Source organism: Neovison vison, chromosome 4 (genome assembly GCF_020171115.1).
Source record: "Neovison vison isolate M4711 chromosome 4, ASM_NN_V1, whole genome shotgun sequence".
Taxonomy (NCBI): Eukaryota; Metazoa; Chordata; class Mammalia; order Carnivora; family Mustelidae; genus Neogale; species Neogale vison.
Window position 1 is genome coordinate 146,467,513 of NC_058094.1, and position 18,374 is coordinate 146,485,886.

The window sequence follows — 18,374 nt, forward strand, 5'->3', positions numbered from 1 at the left end:
TTCCTTCCTTCTGTTTGCTTTGGCTTTCCTTTCTCAGTAAATATTTGTTAAATTACAGAATAAATGATATGTTTATATTTCCATTAACAGAATTATACTGGAAGAGCTGAGAAATGGTGCTCTAAATAATAATCATGCATACATTACAGAATAACCAAACTCATTGATAATCCTCAAACCTTATTGATACTGCCTTGAAGAGTGACTTCATTTTGAAATTAACAGATGTTGCATGTAGGAGTGCTAGGGTGCCTTTGGGGTTTGAGGCCACACTCAGTTTGCTCTGATTCATCTTTTCAGTGAGGTTTCTTGGTTTCTTCAAATGGAGAGGCCAACCTCATGGCTAATATTGAGGTTTGAGGAGAAGAGGACTGGAGTCATGGTGGCTTGTAGTAGTCTAACCAGATGTGTGGCCTAACTAGAAACTATGGGTTTGGGTTGGGTTTTTTTTTTTTTTTTTGAACCAAAAGGGAAGTCCACTTGTAAAGAATGGGGAATATTCAAGTTTAAAAATAAGGAAGCTTCTCACCCAATGCCCTTGAGAGTACCTAGAGTCTCTAAGGCTCTGGCTTAGGTGCTATGGCCCTAATTAGTGACCGTATCCTTAAGGGGAATGGCAGCAGAGAGGATCCAGAAATGGTCCTTGTGTACGCCAACCCTGCTGCTTAACCTTCCCCTAGACTTTTAGTTTGGGGAGACTGTGTTTGCTGATTGAACACTTTGAAGTAGACTTTTTGATACTAGGAGCTGAAAACAACGTAACTGACATACCTCCTGCTAACTCTGTGCTTAGTTCTCCCTTAAGTCCCTGAGATGTGTGTCTGAAGAGACGAGATCAATATCTAGGCTCCAAATGCATCATCTTGTCTCTCTTCTCACCCCTCATGGTTAACAGAGGTGACGTTTCCAGCTGTTTAGCTGAAGCATTATCTTCACAGACAGCACGTAATATGCAGGTTCTCAAACTAGTACCAGTAAGAACCACCAGGGTGGTGAGGGGGAAGCTGCTTCTTAAACAAGGAATGTGACTCTGTGTGTCTTGGGTGTGGCACAGAAATCTACATGTTAAAGAAGTTTCCAGTTAATTGTGGTGCGAGTTATATGAAGACCATCTTTTGAAACATCCCTCCCTACTCTGACCATCTTCTTCATTGCTTACTGTCTATTGACTTTACCAGATTAACTTCCTTCTCCCTTCTGGCCTTCATTTAGAGCTTTGTTATTGCTTATAAAGCTTCTCTTTCTAAACTTTTTCATAGGATAAAAACATTTCTCCACGGGGGCTCTCTAAGAGTTTACAGGAGATGTTCAAATGTATCGCCCATGTCTGCAGCTCTGATTCACTGCTCTGTGTGTGGCATTGTGGTAAGTTCTGTCATCCATTTACTCATCCCTTCGTACTTTCTTTCTTTCAATCACAAATATTGATTAAGTGCTGACCACGTGGCAGCTACTGCAGTTCTAGACACTGGGGGATCCTCAAGAGGACAAGATGGAGTTTCTAGTTGTCAAGTTGAATAAGACGATGTGCTCTTCTCAAGGGACCATAAGTATGATGTTTTCAGACAATTCCAGTAAGGAAGACAGGTAATTAGTCCTGACATCGTGATATATGCAAGTAATAGAGAATAGTGTCTTAAAGATGGCTTTCTTTGTCCTCTACGCCTTCAAAATACTTTATGATCTGTTATTTTTATTTTCAGGATATTGATAGACGGAAACGTGCTGTGCCCTTTATTACTGCCTGCATTTCCCCCGTATCCTGCCACTAGAGTGCTTGCCGCCCCCCTTCTTTGCCAGCCCTTTAATGCTGGATTGTACTTCAGTACCGACGCCTGAAACAGGTGTCCTGGCTGGGATTTCTGGTTGCAGGAAATGAAATCCATCAGAGCTACTTCACACACATTTATTAAAGGAAGTATTTTACAGAATTAGGAGAATTTGAAGATATCAGCTGTAGGTGAAGCTTGACACCTTCCGGACCATGTAACAGAATGAGGCTGCCAAGGAGCTCCTGTCTTGACCATGACCAGTGTGTTGTGCCTTTTCTGGCTCCAGGGCCACCCTGCTTCCGTTATGATCTACCGACACGTCTTCCCACACAACTCGGAGCCTCAATCTCTTCATTCATAAACTGGGAGTAGCATCGACCTCCTGGTCACATTGGATACATTTTCCTTCCGGCTGGTGTGGCAGAGGCACAGACCAATGAGAATGGGTGTAGATTAGAAATCACTCGTTAAGACTTACTCGTGCCAACCAGCTGAATATTGGGCCTCTTGTCAGTATTATAAGTATGAAGTGGGCTTGGCATGGTAATGCCAGGAGGCAAGGGTTATACTAATGGCCCTGTGTGCCTAACGAATGAGTGATTTGGCTGAGAATGCACAAGGCACTGGTGGGCACATTGCGGTAAGAATTCTGTGAACACCCCCAGGGCCTTAAAGGAGAGAAAATGCTCTTGCAGATCTGGAGAAGAAACCAGGATGGTGGAGGAGGGAGAGGTCAGTATCCTAGTCTCGGACTCTGAGGCACCTGGGCCACCCGTCTGAGCACAGCAGCCACACGCAAGGAAGGGGGCCGGCTGGGGTTGGAGTGGGCAGTCAAGGACGAGGCTGCTTCATTTCTCAACTGTTGTTCTAGTGAGACAGTGGATGCCTTTAAGTGTGAGAGGTGATAAGTAAGGAGAGTAAGTGGGAGCGCTAGGCTTTGGGGTGCCCTCTGCATGCGAATGATGGGCACTAAACCTGTCTGAGGGAAAGGTGTGGACAGGATTAAACACACCAGGGACTGGAGTCCAGAACCTTGAAGTTTAATGAGGACAGTTAGTGAAGCAGTGCTCTGTGATTAATCACATCAAAAGCATCACTTAAATCAAGTAACATCATGGTGGACAATGACCATTTAATTGAGCTACTGAAAGGTCATTTGGAACTCTTAGTAGTGCACTGTCAGTGGGACGTGGCTTCTCTATCCAGACAGATAAAAGGTCCATTAAGACCCCAGTGTGGAGGACTTAAGATTGGAACCAACTCGACGGGTGACGCACCTGAAACAAGCAGATATATCAAAGCGAAGCAGAGTCACTGAGGGTTTTTTTTTTTTTCCTCCTTTTTCCTTTTGTGTTTTTTAAGATCTTCTCACTTGAGGCCGTAGAAAAGGGATATGAAGAAAAGCAATAATGGAATACAAGGCTGCAAGAGTGAATAGTGCTGTTGTGTTTCGTGGGCAAATGAACATGTTATATAAGCAGCAGGTTTTAAAGGCTCTGCACAAAGAGCAGAGTTTGATACTACCAGAAAATAAAGCTTACAACTGAATGTATCTGATGCATATTTAATGAGGAGCGTAATCAAAGGATATTAGAGCGCTACAGGATCTGGCGGGTTGTCTGCTTCGACCTCCTCATTTGCACAGGCCATGATGATAACCGCAGAGATGACACCTGTGTCCTGACTTTACACAGTCACCAGGGGTGCGGCAGGGATGAGCACTGAGGCCACTCAACTTTGTCCGGGCCCATCTGTTTCATGTCGTTGGGCTGCAGACACACACTTCCCAGTCACTGCAACCAAACAAGACTGGGGGAGGCAGCTGGGAGAGAGAGAATCCAACCCAGCCAGACTTGTGCGGGAGATCATGACAGGCTATGGATTTCGAACCCAAAGGGCAGAGCCCTCATCTCCTCTGAAAAGGGGTGTCTAGAACTTGGGCACCCTACCTGCCCCCTCTTTGCTCCCACTCATCCACTCACCAGCCAGGAGGCTGCAGTGCTTGAAGACAGCCTGGCTTGTAGGGCAGAGGGGCAGGTGCCCAGAAGACAAGGGAAGGAATCCTCTTCCAAATGCTGCAGATCCGTCCCTTCCTCCTGGTGACCATCCTAAATGTCACCATTTAAATACACAGCTCCTTTTCCTCATCTTTCTAGACCGTTTTTTGGGATGGACTGACTTTCTTTTGTTTGCTTGCTTGCCTTTTCTTATTCCATTTCCCCCTTTTTATGAGTTGGGAAGCTTTACCCTCTATTTTATTTGTTTGTTTGTTTGTTTATTTTACTGTTAGTCCTTGAAACCTTACCCGTGTGCTTAACTGACCAAACTACTATTGAATCACATCGTAATTCCCTTCCTGTCAATATAAGGATATTCGACCTCTTTCACGCAGATCCCCCTCTCCTTACTTCCAAGCTACGGCTGAGGGTTTTTTAACCCTACAGATGACATATTGTTACCTTTCATACAGCCAGTGTTTATTTTACCTCCATGTTTACCAATTTCTTTATCTCTAGTCCTTTCTCAGACCTGCCTTTTTTTTCGGAAGTTAAACCCTTCTTCGAGTGTGGGTCCTGTTGGTGGGAAACTCTCAGTTTGGTTATTTCACCTGTGTTCCTGAAAGACATTTTCCTGGATGCATCATTCTGGTTGATAGTTACTTTCTCTCCAAGATTTTCCCACCCGTCCATGGCTTCCCGTGTGGCCAGTTGCCAGCAGGCTAGCGGTCTAATGGCCATGGCTTGTAACCAAGTTGTCTGTCTTCTGTGCTGGCTTCGGGGGGTCATCTCTTGGGTCAGAGTTACTATAACATGCTCAGGCAGGCATTTCTTTTTGTTTATCTGTGTGCTTCTCCTGTGAATTTTTAACTCTCCACTGCTTTGTCTTTACACTTCCTCGACTGGTTCCTTTCAAACTGGACATTTGTTAAACCTACTCATTCTACCTTTCCTCTCTTTTCACTTTCAGATTTTTCTATTTCCGTGACGCTGTGTGCTTAATTGTGGATAATTTCTTTGCGTCTGTCTTCCAGTTTGCTGCTGCTTTTTTCAGTATACCTAATCTTCTTTTTAGCCCACTCTTGTTTTTAGTTTTTTTGTTTGTTTGTTTTGTTAGGATTTTATTTATTTATTTGACAGACAGAGATCACAAGTAGGCAGAGAGGTAAGCAAAGAGAGAGCGGGAAGCAGGCTCCCTGCCGAGCAGAGAGCCCGTGGGGCCCGATCCCAGGACATGGGATCATGACCTGAGCTGAAGGCAGAGGCTTTAACACACTGAGCCACCCAGGTGCCCCTAGTTTTGTTTTTGTTTTTGTTTTAAGATTCTATTAGATTATTGGAAAGAGAGCACACTGGAGAGCATAAGTGGGGAGAGAGGCAGGAGGAGGGATCAGCAGGCTCCCCACTGAGCTCGGAGCCCAATATGGGGCTAGATCCCTGGACCCTGAGATCATGACCCGAACTGAAGTCAGGCACTCTTGTTTTTATTTTTACTTTCTTTTTTACCTTGCTTTTATTTTTAATAATATTTTTCTTTTCTAAAATTTTCTTAGGAATCATTTTCAAATCTTCCTAGTTCTCTGTTTCTTGATCATTTTCTGATTCCATCTTTTCTTTGAAACATTGTTACTCCTCACTTCCACCCATGTTGATTTATTTCCTTCTGTATTTGGTAATTTTTACCCCAGGGATCCCATTTGATTGAACTTAATTTGTTCTTCCAGAGACTTGGGCTTGCTTCTGCTCAGGCATAATATGGTACTACCAACCTGATATCACTTTATTATTACTATTGTTCTTAACTTTTACAATCCCTAAGGGGAGGGAGAGTGAATAGGGAAAGAGACAAGACCAGTCTTCTAGAAACACACGAACACATTTGAGTGAGTCCCTCCTGTGCTGTAAGAGTTTGTGCTGTGTGCATTTAACCATGTCAGCAGCAACACCCTTAACAGGCTATTGATGCTTGGGGAGGAAGAGTAGAGTAGAAAAATTAAAAAAAAGAAGTCTGGAGCTCTTAGATGTTGCACTGGTTTTGATTTTCAGAAGGGTGGGGCATCTTGGGAGCTGCCAAATAACTCAGGGCAGTGGGTTTGCAGCGAGGCAGGTAGTGGACACCAGGAGAACCAGCTATGTCTTTGACCACTTCTGCACATTCCTGCTGGGTTCCCGGGGTGTGATGAGACCCGCTGTCGGAGGTGTTTGCAGCAGGTGGAGTGGTTATGAAAGAGGTCCAAAAGGAAGGGCATCTGTGCATGCTCTGAAGGCTTTGGAGTAACTGTGCTGGGCAGGGGGAGCCACAAGGTTGTTCTAGAGGAGAGCAGGGTCACAGCCAGAGTGGCATGAGTTGGGCGAAGGAGTGCTACATGTGATTAGTAAGAAAATGATCAGTATGAAAAGAAGGCTGGGCCAAATGAAAATACGAAGTTCTACCTAGAGGGTGTGCTGATTTCATCCTTTGCTTTCAGCTTCTCCAGGAAGCCGTACGGGACAGTGCCCCTTTTGCCTAGGTCCCAGGGAGCCCCGGCTCGGCTTGTCCCTGGCTCTTGGTCTTGCTCTGAGCGAGGGGGCAGGCCCAGAAGGCATGGTGTCAGCAGCCCGGCAAGTGTCCCTGCAGCCTCAGAAGGTGACTGCTCTGCCGGTTCCAGCTGGGAGGGGACCGGGCAGGAGCAGCTTGAGTGGGGCGAGGAGAGAGCAGTGACCACTGTGGCTGTTCCCAGTGGACCCCCTTGTTTTAATGTTTATCCGAAAGCTTGATAGCGTGGGTTAGGTAAATGCAGTCTCCATCCCAGGGTGAAATAGGGCCTGAGGATGCAGATTCTAAGAAAATATTATTCACCTCCCCCCCCCCACTACAGTTTGGATGAAGACAGTTCAAATTCTGGATAAATTTCCTCTGCTGGGAGGTGAATTATTTTTCTGTCTTAAACTTTCTCATGGGGTGTATTCCTCGGGGGTCCTGGCTCGGTGCCAGAGTCTTAGGTTCACCCCCCCTACCCCGCCCCCCCCCCCGCCCCCTGCCTTGTGCCCCACCCCACTCCGCTGCCTTCTGGCAACCAGCAACCTAGTCTCTGTTTCTATGAGTCGGGTTTTTTTTTTTAAGATTTCACATAGAGGTGAGATCATGCAGTATTTATCTTTCTCTGCCTGACTTAATGTCTTCCAGGTCCATCCATGTTGTTGCAAATGGCGGGACTTCCTTCTTTTCTATGGTTGAATAATATCCCATTACAAATTTATATACCACATTTTCTTTATCCACTCATTTGTCAATGCACACTTAGATCGTTTCCATGTCTTGGCCATTATAAATAATTTGGTAATACTTTAAAAAAGGATGCTTGTATCATTAATCCAGGATCTAGTATTCTCAGAAGGATTTTATAATAGCAATCCATAGCCCTACCATAAGAGGAATCCCTACAAGTGCATGGATCTATTCATTTTTCATGCCCACCTAGTTCCAAAATTATTTTAGCTGACTTACAGACAGTGCTATACTGGTGTCATCTTGTGTTGGCTTATGAGAAATTTACTGTTAAATTTCTAGGGATCTTAAAAAAATTTTTTTTCTAGGGAACTTGCAAGCTGTTTATTAAAAAGCCATTGTTAAAAACTAAAATCTAGAACTTTGCAATTAAATAATTATATTAAAAATAAAAGAAATACTCCAATTCATCACCTTCTAATTCTGTTTCACCATTCCTTATACTATTGAGGCTTACTTATTTATGTACCTCATGATGAAAATGCTACAGAATGATATCCCTACTTCACATCTCTTCCTTTTCCTTTTTTTTTTCTTAAAGGTTTATTTATTTATTTGTTAGAGAGAGAGCACAAGCAGGGGGAGCAGCAGGCAGAGGGAGAAGCAGACTCCCCACTGAGAAATGAGTCCTATGTGGGACTCGATCCCAGGACCTTGGGATCACAGCCTTAGCTGAAGGCAGACCCTTAACCGATGGGGCCACTCAGGCATCCCTGCACATCTCTTCCAAATTCACATTCTGCACCCTCATGTTGGCACCTTGAAACTGGCCACCTTGAAACTGGCCAGTATTTATACCATGGGAATGGGCAAACAGTACAAAGCAAGGTTTTACTTATTGCTTTATTGATTATCTACATTCCTAAAGGAGTGGATAGAATGGTAACAGTACAGAGTGAACTTAAAAGTGTGTCATGTCTGTAGTCATATTCTGACTAGCACAAGAAAAAAAACAAAAAAAAAACCTGAGCAAATATTCTTCAGATATTTGGAAACAACTAGCTTAGCTTAGTCGCTCACATCATGAGGAAAAAGTGAATTTCTAACCTACACAGGTTTTTATTGTTTTACTTTCATCTTCCTTGTTAAAGTAAATAAAAATATCAACCAACATTCATGTTTGAACTACTCTTAATTGATTGCAACTGCAGGTTAACTATGGATAAGCATTTGACAAAGATCACAAAAGCATTCTTTTTTTTTTTTTTTTTTTTTTTTTTTAAGATTTTATTTTATTTATTTGAGAGAGAGAGACAGTGAGAGAGAGCATGAGCGAGGAGAAGGTCAGAGGGAGAAGCAGACTCCCCATGGAGCTGGGAGCCCGATGTGGGACTTGATCCCGGGACTCCAGGATCACGCCCTGAGCCGGAGGCAGTCGTTTAACCAACTACGCCACCCAGGCGTCCCTATTCTTTTTTTTTTTTTAAAGATTTTATTTATTTATTTGACAGACAGAGATTACAGGTAGGCAGAGAGGCAGTCAGAGAGAGGAGGAAGCAGGCTCCCTGCTGAGCAGAGAGCCTGATGTGGGGCTCCATCCCAGGAGCCTGGGATCATGACCTGAGCTGAAGACAGAGGCTTTAACCCACTGAGCCACCCGGGCGCCCCTCACAAAAGCATTCTATGAGAATCATTTGACTACATGAAATGTACAGTAAAGAATATTGTGTATTTTACTATTATTTGCTGATTATGGGTGAGACATCATTCTTAGCAGCAAAATTTGTAATAAATTTGTGTTCATACATGCATTTTTTCCCCCAGAGAACCAGTTGTGAAATATTCGCCAGCACATGTCTGCTTACAGGTAAGTACAAATACAATAAAGTAACCCAGATTTACAGATGAAAAAGAGAAATGAACAGCAAGGAGAGGGATCTATTAGAGCTGGAAATGATGTTAATATAAAATTTTCTGTTACAAAGTATAGATAGATGCTATGATTGGCCAGAGATTTGTCTTTAAGCTTCCTAGAGGGTTTTCGTATAAAGAAAAATTTGATCATGTACTGACTTTTCAGTGTTCTGGTGAGAAAATGTGGAGTTCCTCCTAAGCTAAGTCCAGAAGGAATTTTATCATGAGAGTTTGTGTAGAACAGTGTGTTTTTATAAATGTCAGTAATGTTCTTAGAGCAAACCCTCATTTAGGGGCATAGGGTACTTCCAGCAGAGTCCTCTTTAACGGCTCAAAATTTGCCAAAGTGTATTTCCAGGTGAAATATGAACTCTGGGTTTTGTTTTAAAATCCTTCACAAGGGCGCCTGGGTGGCTCAGTGGGTTAAAGCCTCTGCCTTCAGCTCAGGTGATGATCCCAGAGTCCTGGGATCTAGTCCCGCATCAGACTCTTTGCTCAGCAGGGAGCCTGCTTCCTCCTCTGTCTCTGCCTGCCTCTCTGCCTACTTGTGATCTGTCTCTTTGTCAATAAATAAATAAAATCTTTAAAAAAAATAAAATCCTTCACAAAACACACAAATAATTAAAGTGCATAACTAAAGCAAGAAGAGTAAAATACTGATACGTGTGTAAGCTGGAATTGGGCAATCAGAAATTCATTATATTCTCGTGTCTACTTTGAGACAAAATTGAACCTGATTAGTAATGTCCCTTGTTGCTTTTATTTTATTAACTCCTCCTCCTTTCTTCCTGACACACCTTTATCCCCCTCCGCCTACCAGTTCCCGTGATATTCATGTGGTAGAAAAATTGAGCCATTTGTTCCATAGATTTTCCTACATAGTGAATTTGGCTGTTGCCTTCTCATGGTGACAGAAAGTGTTACCTTGGCGAAATCCACTAAATTTAATATTATCCCACAGGAGTGAGAAGCACAGCAGGAATGCTTTCATGGAAACAAAACTGAAGGGAGATGAGACCATCTGACCCTAGGTAAGGAATCACAGGAAACAAGGCCAAACCCACAGAAAGGTAAGGGAGGGAAGCCAAAAAGAAGTCCTCCTCATAACCTTCATTTACTCTTGATCTCCGTGTGCCTTTTGTCTTCTGGTACCTTCCCTTTCTTACCTTGGCTCCTTAACCATCAAGCAGAGTGGTGGGCATAGGAGCAGCTAGGCAGTAAGCTATCAGGCATTTTCCTCCTTCTGGCTGCCCTGCTGAGCTAATTTAGAAGGGATTTAAAAAATTTCTCTTGAACCACATGCTTAAGCAAAAGAACAAATACATTTAAAATCAAATGAGTCTTGAAGGGGCAGCATCTTTATCATCTACCCATCCTGGGGATTCATTTCACATTCAAATAAATAGAAAACTACTTGCAGAAAGGCACATTAGACCCAGATTTACCTGCAGGTGGCATTTTATGCCATAACTTAATGGCACTTCATCAACACCGGCTTTTCTGGGCTCACTGATTAGTGCTGCTCTCTGAAAAGTGCTTTGCCATAATTTTTCATTAGCTCCATGAGTTATGCAATGTGGAGCCATGTAAGATGGCTAACGTTTTCGTGATTTTGAAACACACTTTACAGTCAGGAATTCAAGTACCAAAGGCCAGTGACTCAGGGACCATTTAGACATCTGAGGCACGCCTGTGACTAAAGACGAGCCGTCGTCATTTGGATTTTGTGAAGTCTCTGAAACGGGGGAATACTCAGACAGTCACGATGCTGAGCTTCAGCCCTGTGGTGTTCCTGCAGCTGGGCTCCAAGCACAGGGGGGTCACTCTCGGTCAGGCACACTCATTTGCAGTCTCACAAGAAAATTCCAGCCCCGTCCCCTCAGCTGTCCCATCTGCTGAGTTGCACCGGTTCTGCTTTCTGGGCAGTACCCTGCATGCCCCTGCCATACTGACCCGGAAGAACAATGTCAGTCCCAGCGTAAGCCAAACCAGGAAGAGAATTGACAACACAGAGGTCTGTGGAGAATGGCCCGGAGTGTTTCTCTAGGACCTGTCAGTGGGTTCTACCTAGTTTTTAAGAAATGGACTACAACAGAATGAAGTGGAATGGGAATCCGTGAGAGCATGTTATAATGATAAATACTATTTCATGAAAATTTTGTTTCAGTATTTGTGTGGGTATATGTATGTACTGGCACATAAGGTGAAATGTATTTTTTGTTTTAAATTTTACGTGATCTCTACCCTCAATGTGGGGCTTGAACTCACAACCCCAAGATCAATAGTAGCATGCTTCACCGACTGAGGCAGCCAGGCACCCCATGAAATGTATTTTTTGGTGTGAGTCAGGTCTAAAGGTTGAAGAATGCTGCTCTTGGAATTTAGAATTTAACCCTGGAATAAGCCAGACTAGTAAGAAGCTGTAACTTGAACATAACACATTGAACCAACGCTTGAACATTTCCATAATAACAAGTTAAACACAATACGTACATTTCCTTTCGTTTCTTACCTCTCGGAGATATATGTGACTTTAATGAATTCCTCCACTCAGGTAACAAGACTTAGTATTCATCCACTTATGCATTCAATCAACAAACATTTTTTTGAGATTGCTCAAGCCACTGAGAATATAATGGTAGGAAAAAAACCTGACAAAAATCCCTGTGTTAGTGGAACTTACGTTCAAGAGTTCAAGAGGGGGAAGCACAGACAATAAACAAGGTATAAATAGAAAATGTTAAATGACTAAAAGTGTTAAGGCAAAAGAATAAACAGAAAAAGGTAACAGAGAACATTTGGGGAGGTATTCGTTTTCCATTCTTCTGCAAAACAAATTACTCCAAACTTAGCAGCTTTAAAACAACACATATGTTCCTGAGTCACAGTTTCTGTGGGTCCAGGACTCTGGGCTTTACTGGTTCCTCTGCTCACGGTCTCATGAGGCTGCAGTCCAGGTACCAGCTGAGCTGAATTCTCATGTGGAGAATAGAGAATTAACTAGAGAACTAACTAGAGAATAATCATCTTCTAGGCTCACTCAGGCTATTGGCAGAACTTAGTTCCTTATGGCTGTATGACGGAGAGCTGTGGCTTTTCAATGACTCTCCACTGGAAGCTGCTCTTGGATCCTCAAACCCTCCCAGTTCCAGCAGACCTCTCACACCATGGAAGCTTGCTCTTCAAGCTGGTAAGGAAAAGCTCTTGTTCTGCTCTGCTAAGATAGAGTCTTATATAAGTCATATAATTATGGGTGACAGTCCAACACCTTGCCATACAATATAACTTAATCAACAAATGACACCCCTGTTACATTTGCTACCTTTTGTTAGAAGCAAGTAACAGGTTCTGCCCTCAGCCACCAACAATGGAGGGCACCCTTGGTCATGTCCACCACAAGGAGTTACACAGTTTTGGACTGATGACTGGAGAAGGTGTCCCTGAGCGGTATGATTTGGGTAAGGACCTGAGAAGGAGAGGGAGAGTGTCTTGTGGCTGTCTTAGGGAACAGCATCCTCCCCAGCGGAAAAAGCAAGAGCCCCAAGGAATAAAATGCCTGCCATTTTTTAAGAAAAACAGCTTATGTGCTGATGAGAAAGATCAAAGAGAAGGACAAATGGATGATGCAGGAGAAAGAGAGAATCACTGGGCTATCGAGTAAGCAAGAAGAATCTCGTGCATACGTGAAGGGATGGCATTTGCTACTGGCACAGTTCACGGTGAAAGACCTGGAGGCAGAGTATATGGGCACAAATACAAGTGTAGATAAGGTGATGGGAATTTCTACTTTCTCGGTGACCTAAGAAGCAAGGTCATCTGCAGAGAGTAAGGGTTAGGAAGGAGGTGTTAGTGATTACAGGAGAAATGGGAGGGTATAAAACAGCCACTCATGGGGATGGGAATGTGTGCATCCCTGAGGATGGACCAGGCAATGTTAGCCTTTTGGCTTGGCAACATACTAGGCCCACCTGAGGTTAGAGGTCGTGAATTTTAAGAGAAATCTGTCAGCAAGGGTGGGTGGTTTTTTCCAACCACAGGAAGCAGGTGTGGAGACAAGGTGAGGCATATACAGAGAGCTGGGCTGAGTCACAGCTCTGGTGTGGGTAAGTGAATGCACAGAAGCAGAGAGGGACGAGGTGTAATCGAAGGAGTGTGGTGAATGGTCATGGAATTTAAGCTAGGTCAGATCCAGCAGGGAGAAAATCAGTAAGGACATTGTTGAACTGAATAGCACCATCAATCAACTGCATCTAATTGACATTGACAGAATTCTCCGTCTAGCCACAGCAGAATACTCATTCTTTGCACACTCACGTGGAACACTTCACTGAGACAGAACACAATGTGGGCCGTAAAACATATCTTGACAAATTCAGAAGAATTGAAATCTTACAAAGCATATTTTCAGACCACATGCAATTAAACTAGAAATCAATACCAGAAAGGTATATGGAAAATTTCCAAAATATCTGGAGGTTAAGTAATACATGGGTCAGAGATAATGCCACAAGAGAAATTAAAAAAATAATAATTAAAAAAAAATTTTTTAAAAAGTATTTTGAAGTAAGTGAAAACTTACTGTGGTGCAGCAAAAACAGTGCCAAGAGGGAAATTGATAGCAATGAAAGTGTGTATCAGAAAAGGAGAGAGGAACCCTGTGGTTGAGTCAGATGACAAGAAATTCAAGGCTAGGCATTTTAGGGAGGAGGATGGAGAAGGGGCTGAGAATGGCAAGGAGATGCAAGAGATTCTCATGGAATAAGAGAAATGGTAGAGAAAACAGCTACCACTTGAGAGGCTACGGGGGAAACCGTATCTACAGGTGAAGTCAGGTTCCAGTGATAGCACAAAGATTCAATCAAGTTCAGAGAAGATTTGAAGGCTATGGAGATTTTGCTGGTGATTTTTTGAGAGCTCAGTGGAAGGGCTTTAGGGCCCTCCTCCTTTAGGGAAAGAGATCAGAAAAAAGAACGTCAGAATGGAGTGGGGATAAGAGTTGGAAGGATAAAGCATGCCCAACCAAAGCAAGGTGAAGGGGCATAATGAGCCAAGCTGTTCCATTGTAGAGGCTGCTGTCAGGGTCTCCTTGGGGGCACAGAACTCTGTTATCAGAGTTTGCTCTGTTGTCAAATTTGCTTTGAGGCTGGAAGGAGAGTGGCTTTCCTCTGTGACTCCTGCCCCCAAGAGCTGCACAGGGTGCCATGGACACCTGAGTCCACCACAAAGAGTGTGGGGTGAGTGCTGGGTGGTTAGGGTCTTTGAGCGAGTGACACATGTGGAGTGTCTTAGTCCAAGTTCTCTATAGTTAAGAGTCTATTTTCTGATTTGCTTCTCTCTTTTTTTCCCCCCTATGTTCATCTGTTTTGTTTCTTGAATTGCACATATGAGTGAAATCATATGGCATTTGTCTTTCTCTGACTGACTTATTTTGCTTATAATGTTGAACATATTTTTTTATGTAACTATTTGTCTTCTGTATGTCTTCTTTGGCAAAGTGTCTACAAATATTTCTTGCCTTTTATAAGTTGAATTATTTGTTTTTATTTTTTGATTTTCAGACTTCTAAAATATATATTCAGTTATGCATCTCCTTTATGAAATTTTTTTTGCAAATATTTTCTACCAGTCTGTGCCTTTTTTCCCCCATTTTTAAAAAGATTTTATTTATTTATTTGACAGACAGAAATCACAAGTAGGCAGAGAGGCAGGCAGAGAGAGAGAAACAGGCTCCCGGCTGAGCAGAGAGCCCGATGCAGGGCTCGATCCCAGGACCCTGGGATCATGACCTGAGCCAAAGGCAGAGGCTTAACCCACTGAGCCACCCAAGCACCCCTTTTTTTCCATTTTAAAAAGTGTCTTTTAAACTTTGGGGTTTTACAGTTAGGTCTATGATCTATTTCGAGTTAAATTCTGTATATAGTGTGAGGTATGCTTCAAAGTACATTATTTTTTTGCATGTGACTAAGTGTTGAAAAGAGTATTCTGCCTCCTTTAAATTGACATTAAGCCTTGTTGAAAATTAGTTGATTGTATAAATATGGATGTATTTTTGGACTTTCTATTCTGTTCCATTGATCTGTGTGTCTGTCATTTGCCAATACCTTACTATTTTGATTGTTGTAGCTCAGTGGTTCTCAGCTGGGGACAATTTTGCGCCCTCCCACCCTGCCACACCCCAGGGTATTTGACAATGTCTGGAGCCAATTTTGGTTCTCATAGTTGTGGGTAGAAGTCAGAAATGTTACTAAACATCCTATGATGCACAAGACAGACTCCCACCACAAAGAATTATCCAGCCCAAAATATTAATTCTGCCAACATTGAGACACACTGCATAGCTTTACAGTAGGTCGTGGGATGAGATAGTCTTAACAGAAGCAATTTTGCAGGAGTGGGGAGAATATTGTGAACCTACGATGTTGCTTTCTGGATAAAACTGGACAACATATGTAAAAGGGCTGGGCACACTGCTCATGCTGACTAAATGCTAATTTCCTCATCATTTGTTACTGCTCCTGATCTTGACCAAGTTTTCTTCTCTTTGCAGTCCCTTCTCTGTGACTTCTGTACTTATGAGGGCCTGCATATTCAATTCTGAAACTCTCACCATGATGTATTCTCTGTTAACAGAGCCCTGTTTGTTTCTCTTCTGCATATACCTGTGGTGCATGGTGCAGGGTCTGGTGTTTGCTGTCAAAGCAGTGTTTCCCCTTTGGTCACCAGCTCATTGAGAAGGTGTGAGCATCAGAGATGTCTGTTTGTCCACAAAATCTATCTTCCCAACTTCATAATGTGGAGTCGTAACTATCAGACAGCTGCCCAGTCAAGAACTACATTACCCAGAGGGCTTTGTGTCCAGTTGTGGCCATGTAACTAGCTCTTAACCAGTGGCATGGGATTGGGAGCTACCTCTCATTTGAGACTTTAATGAAGCAAAAAAAAAGGGGGCGGGGTTGCATTTTGTACTCACTCCATGCCCCTTTTCCCTATCTGCAGTCTGGTGCAGGGGCCTCTGAGTTCCTAGAGTAGGGCTTCTCAAACTTCTGTGTATATGAGTCCTCAGACCTGGGGTTCTTCTTAGAATGCAATGCTAGTGTAGTAGGTCTAAGGCAGGCCTGAGATCTTGCATTTCTAACAAGCTCCCAGGGACGGCAGTGCTGCTGATACTCAGACCACTGTCCAGAAGCAAGGCTTTAGGGAATGGTGGAGTCATAGAATAAAAGGAACTCTAGCCTCTGAATCACTAAATTTAAAAAAAATCTACTTCTTTGATCAGTAACTCCTGACCTGTCACCTGAGTGAGAAATACATCTTTCTGGGCAGCAGCAAGTCTTCCGGAGGTGGTTGTTACAAGTCACTGCTTCTTTCTGAAAACATCACGAGGGTCTTTGATCCTGAGAAGTCAGTACAGAGAGCTCAGGTAGTGACAGGAGCCTGGGCAGGAGTCAGATGGGATCTGTGGTGTATGTTTGTGTGTGTGTCTCCTTGTGAGTGTGTGTCCTTGTGAAGAGCTGTCACCAGAGCAGTGAGGCAGAGAGAGTCTGGACCAGTACAAGGCCAAAATCCTCAGGGGCCTTTTGCATGTTTTCAGCAAACATTTACAGTGCGGAGGCCAAGTTCATCTGAGGAATGCTGACCAGCTGGACACAGTGTGCTAGATTTCAGCCAAGGATATTAGTGGAAGGTCTCCCTGTGGGTTTTGAGCAAGGACGGCTGGAGCAAGAAGGCCTACCCTATCATCATCGCTCTGGCTGTGACCTTACCTTCCTGAAATGAGAGCTAGAGTCAGGTCCTGCTCAAGGCCTCCTGGCTTTGGGACGAGGCTGGGCCGGAACAGGAGCAGGAGAAAGTCACGGGGAAATAGTTAAATGGACTTATTTTGAATAAAGCTCTTGGGTGAGTTGCAGAAGCTAGACTTCATCCCATGCAGTTCTCAAATGATGACATCAAGCCACTCTGTCAGTATTTTGTAAAAATAGCAGCAGCAAATTTGAGAAAAATTGCAAACTGTCCACGTTGACTAGCCAGGGCCACTTACTATGTTGAGAGCCATTCTTACTCAAGGGAAACTATCCTGTAGTTAGAGATGAGGCCATTAAAGAAAATATATCCAATTTTCAGCAAGTATTCATTGAGTGCCTATTATATGCTAGGCGTCATGAGGGTTGATGGTAGAAGCATGAGATGAGTCTTCAGTCCACACCGTGGTGGTGAAGGAAAGAGTGGAGGACCTATAAAATAAGAGTTGCAAGAGTGTGTACTGATCAGATAGGAAAGTTCTTTGCAAAGTTGCCAGTGTTGGAGCCAGGGCTCCTGAGTCTTTGGGGAAAGGCCGGCATTATCGACCTGAGACAGAGGATCCAGGAGGCTGAGCTCTGTGTCAGCAGCCTGGGAGGGCTGGAACCTCCCACAGAGGATGGAGAGGAAGGGACAGAGGACTTAAGGTCAAGGGAGAGAGTCAGGGAGAAGGGAGCAAGAACATGGTGGTCTCCTCTCTAGGCCAGAGCGTTACATACAGGAACCAGGTGTTCTGCCCAATGAAAACCCAAAACTAGCCTCCTGCTGTGTTTTAAACGGAGACTCAGATTTTGGCTCAGGCCTGTTAGGCCTTGTGAGCTCTGGATCCTGTGGCTCTGCCGCCTCCTGCTGGCCGGTTCTCATCCTCCTCTGTACCTCAGCTGGGCTGGCTCCCGTGGGACCTCACACTTGCCAGGCCTGGCCACCGGGCCTTTCTATCCTGGTTTGCTGGAACACTGACTCACAGTTTGAAAACAAGGACAGGTCTTGACAAACTGGGGTGCACTGGTCACCTCGTTCCCTGAGACCCGGGATCCTCCGTGCAGCTCCTGCCACCACTGTTCTCTTCTGACGCCTGCACCCATTCAACCCCTAGCTCCGCCACCATGTTCCACGCCAGCTCTCGTGCCCCATCAGTCCCTGCACTGGACCAGCCTCTGGCTCCTTCACTTCTCCTTTGTGGCTCTTATTCCATGAAGCCAGCCTGCGTCTCACATGCATCAGGCTGCTTTGATGGAGCATCTCCATCTTTGTTAACTCCATCTGTGGTTACTGGCTGGGTGAGTATTTCCTTCTTTGTAAACTGAGAGCCTGTCGCACTTTGCATGTGAATCATTTACCTTCCTGGCTGTTCAGAGACTGTAAGCTCCGTGTCCGGTGAGGATGGCCTGCCTGGTGTGAGGTTACGTTCTCAGACCTCTGCGCTGTGCCCAGCACAGGCATAACACCTCATAAATATTGAGACTCCTAGCATCACTGAAAATATTTACATATCCCTCAGTTGATAATAACAATAATAAAAAATGTAGATATAGCAAATATTCACTATTTGCCAGGCTCAGGTCAGGGTCCCTAGATGATGACTATACATGTGCCTGCTTTGTAACTGAGTAAGTTATTAGTAGGTTTTTATGTACTTTGGGGGTCTATGTGTTATTTTGTCACAATAAGAATATTGCAGTTAGA

At 43.9% G+C, this 18,374-nt stretch overlaps 1 long non-coding RNA gene across 1 annotated transcript; it reads left to right on the forward strand.

The window, feature by feature from the left end:
• Positions 1 to 8,688: 8,688 nt before the first annotated feature.
• Positions 8,689 to 17,832, forward strand: LOC122904016. The gene is made up of 4 exons (XR_006384127.1): positions 8,689 to 8,844; positions 9,853 to 9,922; positions 11,926 to 12,081; positions 17,785 to 17,832. It is a non-coding gene; the product is annotated as an uncharacterized LOC122904016 (long non-coding RNA).
• The last annotated feature ends 542 nt before the right edge of the window (positions 17,833 to 18,374 follow it).